This window comes from Fragaria vesca, linkage group LG7, assembly GCF_000184155.1.
Source record: "Fragaria vesca subsp. vesca linkage group LG7, FraVesHawaii_1.0, whole genome shotgun sequence".
Classification (NCBI taxonomy): Eukaryota; Viridiplantae; Streptophyta; class Magnoliopsida; order Rosales; family Rosaceae; genus Fragaria; species Fragaria vesca.
The window spans coordinates 4,042,528-4,047,917 of NC_020497.1; positions in this window are offsets into that span (position 1 = coordinate 4,042,528).

The window sequence follows — 5,390 nt, forward strand, 5'->3', positions numbered from 1 at the left end:
TAGTTTGAATATTAGTCCATCTCTAGCAGATTTGTTTTCTCCATATATGCTTCAGCTACATATACAGCTCTTCTTCTTGGAGAGATTTTGAGTCAAGAAGATGTCATTATATGTTGATTTTGGTTGATCCATTTAGTTTCCTTGATCTGTAATGTTGATATGCAATGTTGATTTATTATTTTTGGATCTCTAGAGCTCAAATGGTATGAAACTACAATAATCATGTTTGGGCCCGAAAAAATACCTGAAAGCCCGAAAAAAGATAAACGGGCCGGGCTCAGTCGGGTTTAAAAACTGAAAAAGCCCGAACCGACCCGACCCGAGCCCAGCCTTAGTCAAAACTACTCATGCCAACTTCGAACAATGCAACCGTGTGGATCTCCGGATCACTGGTTGAGGAGTTGTCGAGCTCATCCTCAAATCATGAATGCATACAAAAAGGTATCAGAAATTAATATAAGGACAAGAACATCATCCTCATGATCACGGATTTCAAAGATTCGGATCTAACACTAGCTACTCTTGAGTTTAACGTCATCAGCTAGATCGACTTTGATTTTCTTTCCAAGCTATATTGTTTATTCGAGACCTCGATATATACTCATATTAGCAATAATGAATGCATTGAGAATTTTTTCGAAGTTATGAAACTATTCTCCTCTTATGGTTCATATTGATTTACAAACAAGATGTACATTTTTACGTCGTCTTTAAAAGCATGACATATTTACAATCTACATGGTTAGATTATGTCGTTTTGGTCTCTTCCAAGTGAAGATGACACACGTCCTTGCATCCTCAAAAAGGATCGCCAACGTGTTTCCAGTTAAGTCTTCTACCCTATAGCGGATTTTGCATCATCAATTGTTTAACTAGGCTCATCCAAGCTCAGTGTGATGTCTTAGAATTGTCTGAAATTAAGGAGATAGTGGTTTAATTGTGTTTCGCACTACCGACCCTCCACGGACATGCCTGGTCATACTGACTTGGAGTTACCGAAAGCTTTTGATTTTGGATCCCCATACGTTATTAAACCAATTTCTGTCTTGCAAAAGACGTTGAAAACTTATCAAAACCGGACAATCATCATCATGATCGTATCTTCTAGGTCCTCTGGGTTAGTTTATGTTCATGTCAAAAAGGTTTTGCTAACTAGTCATGGAGTTTACGACCTTGGAACGACCAAAAGGACTTGGTTTTGATCATACACATGTCACTTTTGGCTAAGGCAAAAGCCTACATGCCATATGCAAGCTTCACAGCTTCGCATATCCCAATTCTGCGAAAAACAGCAATTTGTTCCTTCTGGACAGCCAACTTTGTTTGAGCTTTGTGAACAGATCCGAACGAACCAGACAGTGAGCTTTATATCATTGGAAAACTCTACGAGTCTAGTTTTTAGAACTTTTTGCGGTTCATTCATATCTATTTTAACGAAGAAGTTATGGCTGTTTTAGTGCTCAAAGGTCATTCTACGCGGAAATTTTTATGCACTTTGCAGCTTTTTGTAGCTTCTTTCAATCATTCTAAATGGTTCAAGTGGAACTATTTACTCGCTTATCTACTCTTTTTTGTAGATATGTCTCATAGAGACATTGAGTACCTCGTAGATAGTAGAACTACCCACAACATTCTAAAGAACCGGTAACTATCTTTTGATTTTGTGCTTTTGTAAATCTTCTGTGACTACAATAATTGAATCATACCGGTCCTTCAAGGACGCGGTTTTTTTTAATCTTGATGTCTCATGGCACCATGATCAACGTCACAGATGCCTTCTATGCATTGAGAGGTAACCGAACCACATTGAGCTTTAAAGATATTCACGTTAATAGTTTTCATTTGAAAACACATTGTGAGAATGAACAAGAATTCTTTTGTCAGTTTGTGTATACTTTCTCATGAATGCATACTAAAGCACCTTGGAGAAGTTAATGAGTCAATCTAGTGGATTGTATGTCATTACAATTTGAGTATTGAATCCCATGTTGTCGCCAAACATGATATCTGGGACACTGACTTATATAGGCTTTGGTTTAACCAAATCGGTCATCTTGGAAGAGATATAATGGTCCGAATTTTGAGAAATTCTCATAGACATCCATTCTTCCACTCAAAATGATGGTGACGCCATGTTTGTAATTGGCAGCACCCGGGGACATTGACGTCACCCGAACACGGCCCTAACTTCTCGGAGGCCGTCTAGTCAATTCCTTAAACAATTGAGGTGCAGCGGCATTCCCTCGATGTCTCATTGGCCCCCTGCAATGCTCATTGCTCGTTTTGAAAGCTTATTTTTCGCTAAATTAAAAGTGAGACCCTCCTACGCTAAATGACACAAAAGTGAACATTTAATTCTTACATCAAACTATGTAGATAGATGCAACCAACTTGCAGACACCTTTTTATGCTTTATGGTGTTGGTTGAAGTGTTAACACATTGGTCACGTGTTACACTATTATCTACTACTTATACTTCTACGGGCTCACTACCCATTCTTTAAAGAAGTTTATTGAGATATAGTTGAAGTGTCATGTACCCCATTTTCACACGCAATAAGGTCTCACCGAGGCTACGACCAAGCAACTTTAGCTTGTCGCTCGAACATTATTGATGCGCACCAATCTTTCTATTGTGTCTTGGGGCTATGCAATATTTGCATGTAGCTTTACTATTCATCTACAACCCACCATCATTGAATATTGTTGTACTACAGCTCGTGACTGTGTACCAGGATTGACATGAAATTGCAATCATTGAGCTCAAACATGATTGAAATGGATCTCCAATCTTTGAGATCGGCTAGATGTTATTTCTAGGTGCCAAATCGCAATGTCACTACGCACAATGATGGGTCATTTGAGATGAATAAGTTTAGGTTGGATATGAACATTTACCTATAATTCGCTTATGTAAAAACCTTGTCAGGTGATCTTATTCATCGCTAAGTTGCGGATTGTCACTTTGATAAGACAATATTCCCGCTGTTAGGGGGAGATAAGAACACAAGTGTTCAAGTGGAACGATGTGAATTGCTGTGGTTTGTCCCCACTAAGTCTCATCTTGATCCCAAATACTTAAAGTGTTAAAATGACAATATCACATGCTGCAAATATGTCTGCAAGGATTGATGTCATATCAAGTGGACAAGGCGTGACAAAAAAAAGTTGGTCTTGGCGCCATCCCATGGATGGTGATATGGTGACGCCATATAGTAGAAAAATTGGTGTCATAAGGCCGTGTGGCTCCCTAAAAGGAGGGAGGCCCTTAGGTTCGATATTTTCTCGCACTGGGAAGAAAGCGAGCTTGGCATAATCTGATACATTGATCAGTGATACTCAAATCTGTCTCATGAAGTCTGAATTGTGATTATCGTTGGGGGATACCTCAATGTCAAATCCAATCCATATAGAGATCTCTACAAGTATTACACTTCGTTGATGGATATCAACTTAGTTGATTGGCCTAATGGAAAAATATGATCCAGCATAACAAAGAGATAGGCCTTGGACAGGTGACGCCGACATCGCAAGTGTAAAACCTATCAACTATACATTTGTTAGATAGCGTAGTGAGAACAAGAGCTTAGACTCACCTTATGGCGCAAGGTCTCTCACTAACACGCGTTGGGATTGACTACGATGAGATATGCTCTCGTAATGGATGCCATTGCACTCCACTACTTTGTTAGTTTGGTAGTTTCCGAATAACTAAACATGCAACCTATGAATGTGGTCATAATAACATTTATACGGGATCAGAGATATACATGAAGGTCTTAAACGAACTTCATTCACCCAAATCAAGTGGCTCCAGACCACAGGCGTGCGTTTGTAAGAGAGGTTGAAATGCACACTACGTAACTACTTGATTTGGAAGGGATATGGGGAATTATGCATTTGCGTGTTCATTCCGGATTTACATGGACTCTTGATGGATTAAGAGATGCCAATATATATCAACATCTAAAGTTAGAATGAAAAAGATCTAGGGAAGACATGGTCTCGATAAGGCACTCGATGACTGTATTGATAATGATTTTCCATCAGTCGGCTTAGGCGCTCTATAACTATTGAGGCTAAATATACTCCCATGATTAGTCAAAGTCTTTGCTCTAAAGAGAGATCCGTTGTTTTGTCTAAAGTAAGATGACAAATATGTGTTAAGAGATGGAGTTCCCGTCTAAGTACAATAAGACGCATCAATGTACTCAACACAATACGAAAGACTTGACATCTCATTCGCTATAAAAAGTTGTAAAGCTAACTATAACTATGCGCCCACGCAACGCCAATGTAATAGCAGTAACTCTTTTTTCAATACTTAATAGTATGAAAGGATGAAGCTTATTCTATCCCTACATAAGAAAGACACATCAATAGCGAAATCAGAATTTGTCAAGTTTCGTAGGTCAACTTCCACGGGACCTAAATGAAATATCACTCTCTGGAAAATGGTGAAATTAGTACCATTGGAAAGGTCTATGTGTCTACTTTCCAGGGACATCAACCATTTGATCATAACTATTATATTTAGTGAGCTATGGCCGTTTTCGTAAAGTAGGACAAATCTGTCCGAGAATCTGATTTTGGCAAAACAGTCAACTTCGACCGGACTTTTTGAACAGATCTTGACGAGCCAGAATGTGTGTAATATATGGTTGGAAAGCTAAATGAGTCTAGTTTCCAAAACCGTTTACGGTTCGTTCATACGTATTTCCTAGAGGAAGTTACAGCTGTTCTAATAACTGAAGGTTATGCTGCGCGGAAATCTGATTTCCTGCACGAACTTATGTTTTGAGTTCACAAGCGGCCTTCTCCTTAAGATCTAAGTGTAGAAGATCATGTTTGAGGACAATACGGCATGATCTAGATAATCATTTCCCAATGCCACATTTGAAGACATGTTAAAAATCATTGACATGTTAAATTATTGAAACTTCCGTGATTAGTAAAAATTAAGAAGAGCCCTATGATTGATGCAAAGATCAGGGGGAGATGCAAACTTCAGGGGGAGTCTAGCACAGACATACATGTCACTATAAAATATGAAAGGTGCGTTGTACTCTTTTTCTCCTACGATCAAAGTTTAGTTTTTTTCCCACAGGGTTTTTATTCCTTGACGAGATTTTTAACGAGAGGACATATCAGCACCACAGGCATATCGGCATGCGGCACAAAGGGGAATGTTCTAGGATATTCTATATGTGTGTCTTGGCCTTATGCATCAGGAATGTAGTTAGAATATGACTATGTATTCTTTATCATTACTATATTGGTACTTTGTAATTCTTTATATAAAGTGTTCCTATCAATGAATAAGATGATGATTCTCTTCTTATCTCTTTTTCTCTACACTTTATCCTTCATCAGTTTTCTTAATTTATATA